This window comes from Hordeum vulgare, chromosome 4H (assembly GCF_904849725.1).
Source record: "Hordeum vulgare subsp. vulgare chromosome 4H, MorexV3_pseudomolecules_assembly, whole genome shotgun sequence".
Classification (NCBI taxonomy): Eukaryota; Viridiplantae; Streptophyta; class Magnoliopsida; order Poales; family Poaceae; genus Hordeum; species Hordeum vulgare.
In genome coordinates this window covers 502598633-502616826 of record NC_058521.1, presented here as the reverse complement: position 1 = coordinate 502616826, position 18194 = coordinate 502598633, and positions in this window count along the sequence as shown.

Sequence of the window (18194 nt, the reverse complement as noted above, 5' to 3'; positions counted from 1 at the left end):
GACCTTGTTCTGTGACAACACTGGTGCCATTGCCTTAGCAAAGGAACCAAGGTTTCACAAGAAGACCAGACACATCAAACGACGCTTCAACCTCATCCGCGACTACGTCGAGGAGGAGGACGTAAATATATGCAAAGTGCACACGGATCTGAATGTAGCAGACCCGCTGACTAAACCTCTTCCACGGCCAAAACATGATCGACACCACAACTGTATGGGTGTTAGATTTATTACAATGTAATTCACATGGTGATGTGAGGGCTAGATTATTGACTCTAGTGCAAGTGGGAGACTGTTGGAATTATGCCCTAGAGGCAATAATAAATGTATAGTTATTATTATAATTCCTGTATCAAGATAATAGTTTATTATCCATGCTATAATTGTATTGAATGAAGACTCATTTACATGTGTGGATACATAGACAAAACACCGTCCCTAGCATGCCTCTAGTTGGCTAGCCAGTTGATCAATGATAGTCAGTGTCTTCTGATTATGAACAAGGTGTTGTTGCTTGATAACTGGATCACGTCATTGGGAGAATCACGTGATGGACTAGACCCAAACTAATAGACGTAGCATGTTGATCGTGTCATTTTGTTGCTACTGTTTTCTGCGTGTCAAGTATTTATTCCTATGACCATGAGATCATATAACTTACTGACACCGGAGGAATGCTTTGTGTGTATCAAACGTCGCAACGTAACTGGGTGACTATAAAGATACTCTACAGGTATCTCCGAAGGTGTTAGTTGAGTTAGTATGGATCAAGACTGGGATTTGTCACTCCGTGTGACGGAGAGGTATCTCGGGGCCCACTCGGTAATGCAACATCACACACAAGCCTTGCAAGCAATGTAACTTAGTGTAAGTTGCGGGATCTTGTATTACGGAACGAGTAAAGAGACTTGCCGGTAAACGAGATTGAAATAGGTATGCGGATACTGACGATCGAATCTCGGACAAGTAACATACCGAAGGACAAAGGGAATGACATACGGGATTATACGAATCCTTGGCACTGAGGTTCAAACGATAAGATCTTCGTAGAATATGTAGGATCCAATATGGGCATCCAGGTCCCGCTATTGGACATTGACCGAGGAGTCTCTCGGGTCATGTCTACATAGTTCTCGAACCCGCAGGGTCTGCACACTTAAGGTTCGACGTTGTTTTATGCGTATTTGAGTTATATGGTTGGTTACCGAATGTTGTTCGGAGTCCCGGATGAGATCACGGACGTCACGAGGGTTTCCGGAATGGTCCGGAAACGAAGATTGATATATAGGATGACCTCATTTGATTACCGGAAGGTTTTCGGAGTTACCGGGAATGACGAATGGGTTCCGGGAGTTCACCGGGGGGGGCAACCCACCCCGGGGAAGCCCATAGGTATTGGGGGAGCCACACCAGACCTTAGTGGGCTGGTAGGACAGCCCACAAATGCCCAATGCGCCAAGAGAAGAAAAATCAAGAGGAAAGAAAAAAAAAGGGAAGGAGGTGGGAAGGAAAGGGGACTCCTCCCACCAAACCAAGTCCAACTCATCCTCTCTCGTAGATGGACATCACCATGATAGGTCTTCGTGCGCGTAGGAAAATTTTTGTTTCCCATGCGACATTCCCCAACATAGGTGCGGTTATCAAAGCCTTCTTAAGTATTTCAAAGGCTTCCTCACAATCCACATCAAAAAACAAAAGGAACATCCTTCTGCAAGAGGTTGGTAAGAGGCCTAGAAATCTTAGAGAAGTCTTTAATGAACCTTCTATTGAAACCAGCATGACCTAGGAAACTTCGTATACCTCTGATATCTGTGGGGCAAGGCATTTTCTCAATTGCATCAACCTTAGCCTTATCAACTTCAATGCCTCTTTCAGAGATTTTGTGTCCTAAGACGATACCTTCATTAACCATAAAGTGGCACTTCTCCCAATTCAAGACGAGATTGGTCTCTTCGCATCTCTGTAAGACTCGATCAAGGTTGCTGAGGCAATCATCAAAGGAAGACCCGTAAACGGAGAAGTCATCCATGAAAACCTCGACAATCTTTTCACAAAAGTCAGAGAATATAGCCATCATACATCTTTGGAAGGTGGCAGGTGCATTGTATAAGCCAAAAGGCATACATCTATAGGCAAAGGTACTGAAGGGGCGGGTGAAAGTGGTTTCTCCTGATCAGATTGTGCAACAGGTATTTGCGCAAAACCTGAATAACCGTCTAGAAAGCAAAAGTGTGTGTGTTTTGATAGCCTTTCTAGCATTTGGTTGATGAACGGCAAAGGATAATGATCTTTCCTGGTTGCCTTGTTCTGTTTCCGGAAGTCTATCACCATTCTATAGCCGGTAATAATCCTTTGTGGGATTAGTTCATCCTTATCATTAGGAACCACGGTGATACCTCCCTTCTTAGGTACGTAATGTACTAGACTTACCCAATCACTATGAGCAACAGGATAAATGATTCATGCTTCCAGAAGCTTTAATATTTCTTTTCTAATGACCTCTTTCATCTTAAGATTCAATCTCCTTTGATGATCAGCAACTGGTTTAAAGTCAGGATCGGTTTTAATCTTGTGCTGGCATAGAGTGGGACTAATACCCCTAAGATCATCAAGAGTATATCCAATAGCAGCACGGTGCTTCCTCAAAGTTCTTAGTAACTTCTTCTCTTCGTGCTCTGAGAGGAGAGCACTAATAATGACAGGATATATCTCCTTCTCATCAAGATAGGCATACTTAAGAGTATCAGGCAACTGTTTAAGCTCGAACACAGGATCACCCTTTGGTGGGGGAGGATCCCCAAGTAGTTCAACACGCAGATTATTCTTGAGAATATGATATTGTTCTAAGACAATTTTATCTATCTCATCTCTCTCCTCCATATGCATATCATTTTCATGCTCAAGCAGATATTGATCTAAAGGATCCGTAGGAGGTACGGCAATAGAGGCAAGAGCAATGATTTCATCTCTACCAGACGACTCTCTTTCATGGGGTTGTCTTCCAAACCTGGAGAAGTTAAATTCATGAGACACACCCTCGAAACTAACAGTGACGGTCTGCTTAATGCAATCAATGTGAGCATTGACAGTGTTGAGAAAGGGTCTACCAAATATGATGGGACAAAAGTGTCACACCCAAGATGCGACCCTATCCTCAATTTGGCACGAGGGCCTCGTCAGGGATAGAATCGCATCTCGTCGTGTCGCAAGAACGGATATCGTTACAAGTACATGTACTGAAAAGATGAGATATATAAAGAGTTGGCTTACACTCGCCACAAGCTACATCAGAGTCACATCAGTACATTACATAATCATCAAGAGTAAGAGCAGGGTCCGACTACGGACGAAAACAAACGACAAAAGAAGAACGACGTCCATCCTTGCTATCCCAGGCTGCCGGCCTGGAACCCATCCTAGATCGATGAAGAAGAAGAAGAAGAAGAAGAAGCAACTCCAAATGAACAATCAACGCGCTCGCATCAAGTAACCTTTACCTGTACCTGCAACTGGTGTTGTAGTAATCTGTGAGCCACAGGGGACTCAGCAATCTCATTTCCAAAGGTATCAAGACTAGCAAAGCTTAATGGGTGAGGCATGGTTAAGTGGTGAGGTTGCAGCGGCGGCTAAGCATATATATGGTGGCTAACTTACGAGTACAAGAGATAAGAGGGGGGAAATCTACGCATAACGGACGTGAACTACCGATGATCAAATGAATGATCCTGAACACCTACCTACGTCAGACATAACCCCACCGTGTCCTCGATCGGAGAAGGAACTCACGAAAGAGACAGTCACGGTTACGCACACAGTTGGCATGTTTTAATTAAATTAATTTCAAGTTATCTAGAACCAATGTTAAACAAAGTTTCCACGATGCCACATAACCGCGGGCACGGCTTTCCGAAAGATTTAACCCTGCAGGGGTGCTCCAACTAGTCCATGACAAATTACCACAAGCCGCATAGAAATCCTCAATCACGAAGCTCGCGATCTCGTCGGATTCCCTAGTGGAAAACCTCAACTCTGAGGTTACCCAAAGCATCACCGGAATCCCGATGCACAAGATATCTCGTCAAAGGTAAAACTAATCCAGCAAGGCCGCCCAACGTGTCGACGATCCCGATAGGAGTCGCATACCTCGTTCTCAGGACACGGCGGATGAGCGATGGTTACCACGCCAAACGCCGAGTTGCCCCGGGTAGCGTTAATAAGGTGCTCTGTTTTGGACCAACACTCATGAGGAGCACTGGCCCGGGGGTTGATTAAATTATCCTCGGGGTCCGCAAAGTCCCTATGCAATTTTATTAGATGATTAGGCAAATGTAGTACCAAAGTTGGGCCTTGCCAGACCAGCTTTAATCTAAAACAAATTATCAAGGGGGTCCCCATAACAACCCCGATCGTGTTAGGAGCGCTCATTTATGGACCATAACACCGGTAGCCGGTAACTAAGGGGGCAAAGGTGGAACAAAACACCAGGCTAGAAAGGTCGAGCCTTCCACCTTTTACCAAGTATATGGGTGCATTAAATTAAATAGCATAAATATGGTGATATGACAAGGGACCCATGTTTTTCACATGGAAGCATCTGCACCTGCAACTAGCAACGCTATCAACAGGGTTAAGCAAGCAGTAACATAGCCAATCAGTGGTTTGCTAGGTTGAACAGATTGAATGTTTTCATGGCATTGTTGAGAGGCTGAATTTAACCGGTGGTAGGCAACGAGACGTAAACGATAGAAGCGACAAACTAGCATGGCAATGATAGTAATGGTATCTGGGGAAATGATCATCTTGCCTGAGATCCCGCTTGGAAGAAGAATGCCTCCGTGAAGCAGACGAACCGACGTAGTCGAACGGGTACTCACATCCGACACGCTTGCGGAACTCTATCGAGACGGGGAAACCGGAAACAAGCATCAACACACGATATTCACCACGCGATGCACAACAGATATGATGCATGAGCTACTGAATACATGCAAGTCACGGCATGACAAATCACACAATCACACCTACACATTAAGTGAAGTTCAATATGCATGAGTTGCATATGGACGAAACTCCACGTTAATTATTTAGTTCACTCCTGGTTAGCTACACGGCAATATTAATGTTGTCAAACATGCAAGAGGTGAAGCGGAGATTAAACTACCTATCTAGGCATTTTAAGTGAGGTCGGAAGTGACATATAGCACCTCCGAAACGACCTCACATGTTAATTTACAATTCTGTCCAGATCTGAACTAATGCATTTAATTAGTTGTTAAACAGCAAAACAAATAGGTTCATGTGATTCTACGCGTCAAGGCAAGCAACCTACACATAAAGAACATCTCCAACAGAGCTACGGGACAAAAGTTACAAGCACCACAAGATATGATGGCATGAATGCAATATGTGTGCAACGGCGGCTACGAGCACTTCATCACATGCAACCAGCAAGAGAAAATGAAACTACACAAGATTCTAAGCAAGTTTCATGTAGGACACGATCAAAACGGAGCTACGGTTCGAAAACTACGAGCAAAACAAGAAGTCACTACAATCTGCCAAAATCAGCCACATAGCATATTCTACGCCCCACAGTTACAGCTACACAACTCCGATAAACTCAAGCTAGGCATGGCACGAAAGAGGGAAAAAATCACTACTACAAACATCTAACAACAACTAGCATGGCATCATGGATCACTAGGAAAAGAAGACACAAAATGGCATCTCACACACTATTTCAGACTTAGTGAAAATTACACCTCATGAAAGTGCAGTTTTCGATCTGAAGCAATATTGACAGCAGCAAAATCCTAAGCTACAGGACTCCAAATGGCATGAAACTTAACAGCATGCTAGAGAAACATAAGGGGTACAACTAACTCCATTGGACCAACCCCAAAAGAGCTACAGATCACAAGATGCAAGCAAGACAAGACAGCAACAAAATAATAACAGATTCCAGACTTAGAAATATTTCAGCTCCTCTAAAACAGCACTATTCCTAGCAACTTGAGAGCAAGCAAACAACACCTAAACATGCATTTCTATTGCAACCAAAATACCAGGGCTAAACAAAACATCCAAGATCAACTCTCTAGTTGACAACTCCGTCAAACGACGCACGGAATAAATCCTACGAATTAAACAAAAGGGCATCACGGCAAAATATCGTGCGAACTGACTTGCTCAAAAGCTAGAACTAATAGCACAGAAAAATCCATGGGATTTTTCTACCCCGGAAACATATAAAATATGTGGGGTTTGCAACACAAAATAATACCACACATTAATGCGAGATAAACACCTATATACGGGAAAATAAACTACCGGCAAATCCCTACAAGTAGAAATACAATTGACCGCTCTAAAAAGCATGGGAAAATGGTCCCTAGAACATGGGCATTTCTAAAACAGCATACGGGCAAAACGGTCTAGCGCGAAAAGTAAATACGGCGTCTATCCTATTGAAACAGCACACAAGACTAGGCGTTTGGCACGTTAAACTACGTCAAAAGATTATGCAAGTTTCAAATACGTATTCTACGCGCGAAACTACCACAAAACCATATATAATTCGCCTCGATCCGATTAACGGTTTAGAAACTACGCCCTTTTGAAAATCAATGCATTTTTCTGAAATTAAATAAATCCGAAACCTAATAAAAAAAGGCTACCGGGCCTAATCTTCTAACATGCCGAATCTGGCAGCGGCGCATTATTGCTACACGCGCCACGGACGCGAGATAGAGGGCAGAGGCGCACCTTGGGCCGGCCTGGTCTGGAGAGGGGCTGTCGGGCCGGCTCGGCAAAGGAGGCCGGTTTCTGGGCCTCGGCTCGGGCGCTCGCGTGGGGTGGGCCGAACTGGCCTCGGCCGGCGCGGGGCCCAGCTCGCGAGCAGCTGGTGCGGCCCAGGCGCGCAGCGGGAGAGCGAGGCGCTGGCGCTCGCCGTTCTCCTGCCCGAGCGCGCGAGCCATGGCGGCGGCCGGCGGCTCGATCCGGCGGGGTGGAGGCAGGCGCCTCCGACGGTTGGTGCAGGCGGCCGGTTCCGGGCGGATCCGAGGTGCGGGAGTCTCCCGGCGGGAACTGGCGTGGCGGCGCGCTGCGCGGGGAAGGCGGCAGCGGCTCGGGGAGCCCGGGGCGGCACGGCCGACGGGGATGGCGCGGCCCGAGGGCGACGGGGCTCCGGCGAGCAGGCGGGGGATGGGTCAGCCGGGCCAGCTGGCGGTGCGGCACTCCGGCGGCCGGCCGGACGGCGCTTGGAGCTCGCTCGGGAGGAGCTGCGGGAAGAGGCTCGGCCTCGATGCGGCGGCGCTGGATCCGGACCTGGTGCGGGCCTCGCGGGCCGGCGGCGGCTGCGGGACAGAGAGTGCTGCGGCTAGGGTTAGGGTTAGGGCGCAGATTTCGAGGAGGAGAGAGGAGGTTGTCCAAAAATTAAGGAGGAGGGGGTATTTTATAAAGAAAAGAGGGGCTCGGTTAACCGGAATTGCGTTCCGGATCCAACCGCGGGGTCGGATTCAGACGATTCCGAACGCGGGTATGGGTACGCGGCCGTGCAGAGGGGATATCCGGAGATGAGAGGGAGAACGGGCGGCGCGGCACGAATTTTAGAACACCGACAAACGTCCGACGGTAGACCGAATACGGTGCTGCTATGGTCGACCGTTCGGGTACCAGACGGTCTCCGATCGCGACGAAATTCGATAGGCGGCCTCGCTATAACTAATCACGACCGCACGTCAAATCTCAACCCGATCAGAGAAAGTTTTAAACGCGCTTTAAAAACAGGGTTTCGACGGTGCCGCGGGCGCATGCGGGTGCGGTCGGACTCAGAACGGACAACGACGAGGACCGGCAACTACTAACGAATGCAAGTTTTAAAAATTGGCAGCAACGGAGATGCCGATGCAATGCAGATGATGCGCATGATGCGATGGTGATGCGACAAATATGAATAGACACGCGACGAAAACGGAAAGAGAGGGGAATCTTCTAGAACCTCGTCAGGACTATCACAAAAAGCTATCTTGTGCAGTACCAAGGACGAGGAAATCAGTAGGATACTTCGTCTTGCCACACAGGACTTCTACGTCTCTCACAATTCCCAGAGGGCAGATAGTGTCTCTATTAGCTAGCATAATATTGACATCAATGGGTTCTAACTCAGCAGGTGCAATCTCATCTTTGATTTCATCATATAGAGGACGGGGTATTGCACTAACACTAGCTCCCATATCACATAAACCATGGTAAGAGTGATCTCCTATCTTAACAGAAACAACGGGCAGGCCAACTACAGGTCTGTATTTGTCTTTCGCGTGAGGTTTAGCAATTCTAGCGGAGTCCTCACAGAATTTGATAACATGCTCGTCTATGTCTTCGTCTAAGAGATCTTTGATAATAGCAACACTAGGTTCAACTCTAATCTCCTCAGGGGGTGCAAGTGGTCTAATGTAACCCCTACGTATCACAGTTGGAGCTTTAAAATAATCCTTTATCCTGGCAGGGTATGGTGGTTTCTCAATGTAAGCACAAGGAACAACAGGATCACTAAAAGCAATGATTTTCTCCTCAACTAGATTGGTTTTGGCTATGTTGCTTTCTACAGGAGGATGATATTTAAACCACTTCTCTTTGGGAAGATCAACATGAGCAGCTAAAGATTCACATAAAGAAGCTACTATCTCAGAGTCAAGTCCATACTTAGCGCTAAAATCTCTAGAAGTGTTTGTCTCAACAAAAGATTTAACGCAATCGAACTAGAAATTCATACCTAACTCCTTACCTTCCTCCAGCTCCCAATCTTCAGAGTTGCATTTGATTCTCTCCAATAAATTCCACTTGTGATCAATATCCTTCTTCATAAAAGAACCGGTACAAGAAGAGTCAAGCATGGTACGATCTTCATTAGAAAGCCGAGCATAAAAGTTTTGAGTGATGATGTCTCTCGAGATTTCATGATTGGGGCATGAATATAGCATTGATTTAAGCCTCCCCCGAGTTTGAGCTATGCTTTCCCTGCCACAAGGCCAAAATTTATAAATAAAGTTCCGATCACGATGTACTAAATGCATAGGATAGAACTTTTGATGAAATTCCAATTTCAACCGATTGTAGCCCTATGATCGAGTATCATCACATAGCCTATACCATGTCAACGCCTTATCCTTCAAAGATAAAGGAAAGACTTTCTTCTTTACCTCATCCTCGGGCAAACCTGCAAGCTTAAATAAACCACAAACTTCATCTACATAGATTAGATGCAAGTTTGGATGTCAAGATCCATCTCCTGTAAAAGGATTAGCGAGCAGTTTCTCAAGCATAGCCGAAGGAATTTCATAAAAGATATTTTCAGTAGGTACCTCAGGTTGAGGAACAACTCCTCGTGCTTCCGTTCGTGGTGAAGATACCCCAAACAAACTCCTCAAAGGAACAGTTTCCATAGTGACAAGTGACAATAAATTTCAGCTCGGTATATAAATGTTCCCTTACCAATTTCCACTTACCAAAGGCTCTTCACTCCCCGACAACGGCGCCAGAAAAGAGTCTTGATGACCCACAAGTATAGGGGATCAATCATAGTCCTTCCGATAAGTAAGAGTGTCGAACCCAACGAGGAGCAGAAGGTTCTAATAAGCGGTTTTCAGCAAGGTAATAACTGCAAGCACAGAAAGTAGCGGTAACAAGTGATTGTGTAGCGAGGTGAAACGTAGCAAGCAAAGAGTAACAAGTAACAAGTAGTACCAACAGTGCAGCAAGTGGCCCAATCCCTTTTGTAGCAAGGGACAAGCCTGAACAAAGTCTTATAGGAGGAAAAACGCTCCCGAGGACACACGGGAATTTCTGTCATGCCAGTTTCATCATGTTCATATGATTCGCGTTCGTTACTTTGATAGTTTGATATGTGGGTGGACCAGCGCTTGTGTACTGCCCTTACTTGGACAAGCATCCCACTTATGATTAACCTCTCTCGCAAGCATCTGCAACTACAAAAGAAGAATTAAGATAAAGTCTAACCATAGCATTAAACTAGTGGACCCAAATCAGCCCCTCACAAAGCAACGCATAGACTGGGGTTTAAGCTTCTATCACTCCAGCAACCCATCATCTACTTACTACTTCCCAATGCCTTCCTCTAGGCCAAAATATGGTGAAGTGTTATGTAGTCGATGTTCACATAACACCACTAGAGGAAAAACAACATACAACATATCAAAATACCAAACTAATATCAAATTCACATGACTATTATCAGCATGACTTATCCCATGTCCTTAGGAACAAAATTAACTACTCACAAAACATAATCATAATCATGATCAGAGGTGTAATGAATAGCATCAAGGATCTGAACATAAACTCTTCCACCAAGTAATCCAACTAGCATCAACTACAAAGAGTAATCAACACTACTAGCAACCTTACAAGTACCAATCGGAGTCACGAGACGAAGATTGGTTACAAGAGATGAACTAGGGATTGGAGAGGAGATGGTGCTGATGAATATGTTGATGAAGATGCCTCCCCTCCACGAGAGGAGTGTTGGTGATGACGATGGCGACGATTTCCCCCTCCGGGAGGGAAGTTTCCCAGGCAGGATCGTCCTGCCGAAGCTCTAGATTGGATATGCTCAAGTTCCACCTCGTGGCGGTGGCGAAACCACGAAAAAGCTCCCGTCTGATTTTTTCTGGACCAAGACCCTTCATATAGCAAAAGAGGGGGGCTAGTGGGCCGTCAGGGAGCCCACAAGCCACCACTCCTCTACCAGGGGGTGGCGGTGTCAGGGCTTGTGGCGCCCTGGCAGCCCCCCTCCAGTAGTTCTTTCGCCTAGTATTTTTTGTGTAATCCCAAAAAAATCCACGTAACTTTTCAGGGCATTTGGAGATGTGCAGAATAGTGGACTAAGATTTGCTCCTTTTCCAGTCCAGAATTCCAGCTTCCTGAATTCTCCCTCTTCAAATAAACCTTGCAAAATAAGAGAGAAAAGGCATAAATATGGTACCACAAGTAATATAACATCCCAAAAAGCAATAAATATCAACATGAAAGCATGATGCAAAATGGACGTATCAGTCACCCCCGCACTCTTGATCCCGAACGGCATAGACACGTAACAGAAGGCTCTGAAGGGGGTTATGAAGGACGTTTTCTCCTGGTCCGCCACAGCCATCTTGATCTAGTGGTATCCTGAGTAAGCATCCAAAAAGCACAAACGCTCGCAACCCGTCGTCGAGTCAATGATTTGATCAATGCGGGGAAGGGCGAAAGGATCCTTTGGACAGGCTGTGTTGAGGTCAGTGTAATCAATGCACATGCGAAAAGTGTCGTTCTTTTTTAGCACTGGGACTAGGTTAGCCAAGCATTCAGGATGAAAAACCTCGATGATGAATCCGGCGACCAAAAGCCGGACGACTTCCTCTCCAATTGCCTTACGCTGCTCTTCATTAAACCTGTGAAGATACTGCCGAACCGGCTTTACTTTGGGGTCAGTATTAAGGTGGTGCTCAGCGAATTCTCTTGGTACACCTGGCATGTCTGAAGGTTTCCATGCGAAGATGTCCCGATTCTCACGGATGAATTCGATGAGCACGCTTCCCTATTTGGGATCCAGACCAGTCCCAATGGTGCACTACTTGGTTGAGTCGCCAGGCGTGAAGTCTATCACCTTCGTGTCATCCGTTGGTTTAAACTTGAGGGGCGGCTCGGAGTTGATCGTTGGTATATTGAGCGGCGTTATATCCGTTGGGTCAACATTGGCTTGGTAAAACTTGAGCTCCTCAGCCGCGCAAGCCGTCTCGGCGTAAGCTGCATCTCCTTCCTCACACTCTTGGGCTATTTTCCTGTCTCCATTGATTGTGATAGTCCCCCTAGGACCAGGCATTTTGAGCTTGAGATAAACATAACATGGGCGAGCCATGAATCGAGCGTAAGCCGGCCTTCCAAACAACGCGTGGTAAGGGCTCTTGATTTTGACCACCTCAAACATGAGTGACTCGCTCCTGTAATTAGACTGTGTGCCAAAAGCCACTTTAAGCTTCATCCGCCCAATTGGGTATGCTGATTTACCCGGAACAATGTCGTGGAAAACCGTGGATGATGGCATCAAGTCTTTCTCTGAAAAGTTCATCCTTCGAAAGGTATCGAAGTACAAGATGTTTATGCTGCTGCCACCATCCATAAGGACTTTGGAAAGGGTGTACCCTCCGACTTGGGGATTCACGACCAAAGCCAAGTCACCAGGGTTATCAACTCGGGGCGGGTGATCCTCCCTACTCCAGGTGATGGGCTGCTCGGACCAACGGAGGTACCTAAGGAGCGCCAGCTCAGCCACGTTGAAAGTTCTATGTTTCACCTTCTGGTCCCGTTTGCAAGTGTTGGTGGTGAACACATGATACTGTCCACTGTTCAGCTGCTTAGGGTTATTCTGAAAGCAGCTATTGTCATCCTTCCGCTGGTGATCTCCTTGCGGGCGCGGTTGCTGGAACACGCCCTGGGGGTTATACCGCTGTTGGTTGTGAACTTGGTACTGTCCACTATTAGGCTGTGACCCGCCATGCGGTCCCGGGTTAGGGAACCCACCGAACGGGCTTTGGTGTGACCCGAGCGCACCAAACTATTCATGTCGCGCGCCTTGATTACCTCCTTGGCCTTTCTTGAGCGCCTCAGCTCGAAACTCCTGCATCACATAGCAATCCTCCCAGGAGTGGGTAGCCAGTCCTTCAGTAATGGCGTGTTGTGGGCAGGGGCCTTTGAGCATGTCATGATAGTTGCGCGGCTTCTTCCCGCTGAAGCCCCGCTTCTTTTGGCGTTGGTTACCGTTGCCGGCACTCATATTCGCGACGAAGTCTGTGGGACCTTCTTGTTGTCTCCTCTTACCTTGCCCGCCATGGTTGTGGTTACCCCGCCCCTGAAACTAGGAGTTACTTTTTGTTGACTCGCCTCTCCTGGTGGTGCTAACCTTGTCAGCATCCTCCCGGGGATCCTTAGTGTCGTCTGACTCGGCATACCTGGTTAGGGTGTCCATCAACTCGCCCATATCCTGCACCTTACGCTTGAGTCGCCCAACCTTCAACACTAAAGGCTCGTAATGGCAATTTTTCTCCAGAATCAGCACTGCCTGAGCCGCCGAGATGCCGTCCGATGAATGAATGACCTCTGCAACTCGCCGTGTCCAAGGATGGGCCGACTCATCCGGTCGCTGAACGCAGTGTTGTAAGTCGACGATGGTCATTGGGCGTTTGCAAGTCCCCGGGAAATTCTTGATGAACTGCTCCTTTAACTCTGCCCAAGTGTTGATGGAGTTAGGCGGCAGGTTTTTCAACCATGTACGCGCCGTTCCTTCAAGCATCATGGTAAAATACTAGGCGCAGACCGCCTCGTTCACGTCGAGCATATCCATTGCAAGTTCGTAACTCTCGATCCATGACCCTAGCTCGAAGTCTGGTGTGTAGTTGGGTACCTTCCTCGGTCCCTTGAAATCCTTTGGCATTCGCTCATTGCACAGAGCAGGCATGAGACAGGGCACCCCGACGTGCCTGCCGCCTGTATCGAGCGATGCGGGAGGGGTCTGGGTATAAGCCGGATAGTCCTGACCCGCCGCGGCCGTCATTTCCATTAGACGGGCGGCTCGCGCTGCATCCACGATGTCTTGGGCTCGAGTATCGTGCATCTCGGGCTGGTTGGTTTGTGGTGGACACCATTGCCCGCTGGTCACCACTGGTTGGTCCTCCTGACGACTCCTGGTATGACTCCCCTGGGGCGTAGAGTGCAAACGGTCAAGGCTGTGTGAATATTGCGCGTGTTGGACCACCGTTGTTTTCAGCATCTCGATGACGTTTCTCGCCTCCACCTCGATCGAGGAGTTTCCATAAATTGGGAGGGACTCCAAGTGGCGGGTTGCCGCCAGCACATTATCCACGGGATTCGAGAAGTGGCCTCGTGGTGTCTGGAAGCGAGGTGTGTGGGCCTCTGTTGGTTGAGGTGGTGGCGGGTTAGGCGGCGGTCGAACCGGACCTTACCCTGGAGCGGCCTGCAAAGGCCGGTCGGGCCCCATCCGAGGAGTGTGTGGGGTGTCGAAGAGGCGGGTCAGATGTAGATCGGTCGGGAGGACCCCATGGTGCCTCCTCTGGTGAATAGCATCGGACGCGCGCTACTGTCTCTCGAGCCGCCAGCCTTCGGTGTTCAGCCGTTCTGTCTCCGCGGTGATCCAGGCCTGCTGTGCCGCCATCCTCGCGGCTTCCGCTTCCATGTCGCGCTGATTCTTGGCCATCTCCTCCCGCAGCTTCGCCAGTTCAGCATTGATCGTTTCCTGATTTTCCACCGTAACAACAGTTGCCATGAGTCTGGTCATTTCCGCCGCCAAGTCTGCCATGGATTGAGTCGGAGTTTTCGACGACTCGCGAGTCTCACTGTTGTCGGCCGGGTTTGGCTGAGGCTGTGTCGCCCCCGCCATGTAGATGGCGACTTGTCGATGGGGTCCTGCGAAGACCTCGGAGTTCTCCGCCAATGGCAACCCTCCGAGTTGTCCCTCATGGAGAGGGTGGATTGAATCTATGTCGCCCATGGATGACTCATCATCAGAGTTGACAGGGGTGATCTCCTGGACTACCAGTTCATCTTGTACGCCTGCTCCCTGCGCAAAGCCGACGAAAACGTGGCGTCTCCTGTCCTGACGTGTGATGGGGAAGGCGTACCTGGCCGGCTCAATGATGTCGGTGGAGGTGTCCGGCTCAGGTACGGGCGCTCCAAACATGCCGATGAAGATGTTGACCTTGCCGAAGGGGACCCTGTAACCAGATTCGATTGAATCGGCTTCAGGCCCCCACTGCGAGTTGTCGATGTAGTATTTTCCATGGCGGCTCTTCGTCATGATGCCGACCGCATAGCCTCCTGACCCTGGTAGGGCTCCCTTTGAGAACTCAACTCCACCGTGCACTAGCCCCATGGTGGGCGCCAACTGTCGTGGTTTTGTCACGGCAGATGTCCTCTGAAAGGACTTAGTGAAGGAGCCATCGCACCTTGGTGGCGACTCAAAGGGGGTGAGCGAAAGCGAGACTCAGATTTACCCAGGTTCGGCCCCTCGTGTAGAGGTAAAAGCCTACGTCCTGCTTTGTGTAGATTGATGATGGATTCGATTACAAGGAGGGCATAACTCCCCTGACCTAGATATCGATGATTTCTAACCTGCCCTATCCGCCCCAGAGACTCGCCTTTATATACATGTCGAGGCCCTAGGGCTTACAAGAGTCCTAGCCACGCTACAGATCGTGGCCTTCCATATCTCTAAGTTGTCGTGCTTTCCAAGACTGGAAACCTCCTTGGCGGCTTATCTTCTGCATCAACCTTGAACCGCCTATCCGGCTCATGGGGCACTGGGCTAAGGCTTGTAGTGAGGAAATATGAGTCGCCCTTTTAGTGACCCGGCCCAGTTAGGGCGGTTTACACCACAGGTAATATCCCCAACAGTATTGGACATGACACCGCTGGTCTGCAAAGCAGAGAGGAAGATCACATCAACCATGTCAATGATGTCGTACGTAGGCAAACTAGCTCTAATGAACTCTCTCATCATACCGCTGCTCATGTTCTCGATGGGGACTCTCAGAATCCATCCGAAAATCATGGAACAGATTGATAAGATTCGGAGAAGGTGTCTATGGAGGAAGAAGACGAATGATGGGATTAAGAGCAATGCACTAGCGGCCTGGGATTCGGTGTGCCGCCCCAAGGAAAATGGTGGACTGGGAGTCTTAAATCTTAAGCTACAGAATGATGCCATGCTTCTGAAAATGCTACACAAACTCTATAACCGACGGGATATCCCCTGGGTATCGCTGATCTGGAAGACACATTATGCTAACACAGTACCGCATGTACGGGATCAATGTGGCTCTTTCTGGTGGCGGGAGCTCGTTAAGCTCATGCCGGTGCTTCGAGGGGTGACCCGGGTGAAGGTAAACAATGGTCATTCGGCTCTGTTTTGGAAGGACAATTGGAACAATGTCATCTACGCAAACAAATTTCCCAGGGCGTTCTCTTTCGCTAGTTCTGAAGATGCCTCGGTTCAAACCTTCCTGGGAACGCACTCGCTGCAAAGTATATTCTTGCTGCCGCTATCAAAACAAGTTCATGAAGAAGTCAATATGTTGCAGCGGGAAATGCGGGGGATTGACCTCAACCCTAGTGGAGATGAATGGAAATGTGCTTGGAGCGCTGACACTTTCACGACAGCAGCGTATCGCTGATTTTGCTTCAGGGGAGTCGTTGCTCACGCAACATTTGGCTAGCTATGGAAGTCAAAGTGTGTCCCTAAAATCAAGGTGTTCGGTTGGTTCCTGATGATGGACAGGCTTAAAACGAGAAACATGCTCAAAAGAAGACACTACAATATCGGGTCTTCATTGGATTGCCTGTTGTATGGTCAACAAGTTGAGGAGACACTTGAACATCTCTTCTTCGGATGCTGCTGTAGCCAACGATGTTGGGATGTGTTGAACATCAAGTGGGCTGCTCACCAACATAGGTTGGATATGCTGCAACATCAGAAGACGGCACACCCCTCAAAAATATTCATGGAGGTCTTCCTCGTGGTGGCTTGGAGTCTGTGGAAAGAACGCAACAACAAGTGTTTTGAGAATGTAACCCCTTCTCTGGACTCTTGGCGGCGTAGGTTCATAAAAGACTTTTACAATCTTAGGTTTAGAGTGCCTGCTGGCAAGGTACAACTCATATATACCATTGTTGCACCTCTAGTTGACCCCTCCTAAGTTGTCATCTCTCCCCCCCCCATCTTCACCACTCACACCCCCCACCCCACTTGTGTACATGTAAAGATGTTGGTCTGATATATACATGCAGTAGGAGCCTTTCCTATTGTCTTACACTCAAAAAAAAGATGTTGGAAGCAACTGTACGGACTGGGTCCGTAACTTGAGGATCATCCTCATAGATTCCAAGAAAATATATGTCCTTGATGCACCGCTAGGTGACGCACCTGAATTCCTAGTGGCTCAAGACATTATGAACGCCTGGCAGTCGCGTAGTGATGATTACTCTCTGGTTCAGTGTGGCGTGCTTTACAGTTTAGAACCGGGGCTCCAAAAGCGTTTTGAGCAACATGGAGCATATGAGATGTTCCAAGAGCTGAAACTAGTTTTTCAAGCTCATGCCCGGGTTGAGAGATATGAAGTCTCCGACAAGTTCTTCAGTTGTAGGATGGAGGAAAATGGTTCTGTCAACGAGCACATACTTAAAATGTCTCGGTTGCACAACTGCTTGTCTCAGCTCGGAGTTAATCTTTCAGATGACTCGGTTATTGATAGAATCCTCCAGTCGCTTCCACCTAGCTACAAGAGCTTTGTGATGAAATACAATATGAAAGGGATAGAGAAGTCCATTCCCGAGTTATATTCGATGTTGAAATCAGCGGAGGTGGAAATAAAAAAGGAACATCAAGTGTTGATGGTGAATAAGACCACCGGTTTCAAGAAAGGCAAGGGTAAGAAGAACTTCAAGAAGTTCGGCCAAACAGTTGTCGCGCCCCGTAAATCAGTTACGGGGAGAAGCCCAAGAATGGACCCAAGACTGAGACTAAGTGTTATTATTGCAAGGGAACCGGTCACTCGAAGCAGAACTGCCCCAAGTACTTAGCGGATAAGAAGGCCGGCAGCGTCAAAGGTATATATGATATACATGTTATTGATGTGTACCTTACCAGCGCTCGTAGTAGCTCGTGGGTATATTTGATGCCGGTGCAGTCGCTCACATTTGTAACACAAAACATGAGCGGCGGAATAAGCGGAGATTTGCAAAGGACGAGGTGATGATGCGCGTCGGGAATGGTTCCAAGGTCGATGTGATCGCCGTCGGCACGCTACCTCTATATCTACCTTCAGGATTAGTTTTAAACCTAAATAATTGTTATTTAGTACAGCTTTGAGCATGAACATTGTATTCATATCTCGTTTGATGCGAGATGGCTACTCATTTAAATCTGAGAATAATGGTTGTTCTATTTATATGAGAGATATGTTTTGTGGTCATGCCCCGCTGGTCAATGGTTTATTCTCAATGAATCTTGAACGTGATGTTACACATATTCATAGTGTGACTACCAAAAGATGTAAGGTTGATGATGATAGTCCCACATACTTGTGGCACCGCCGCCTTGGTCATATCGGTGTCAAACGCATGAA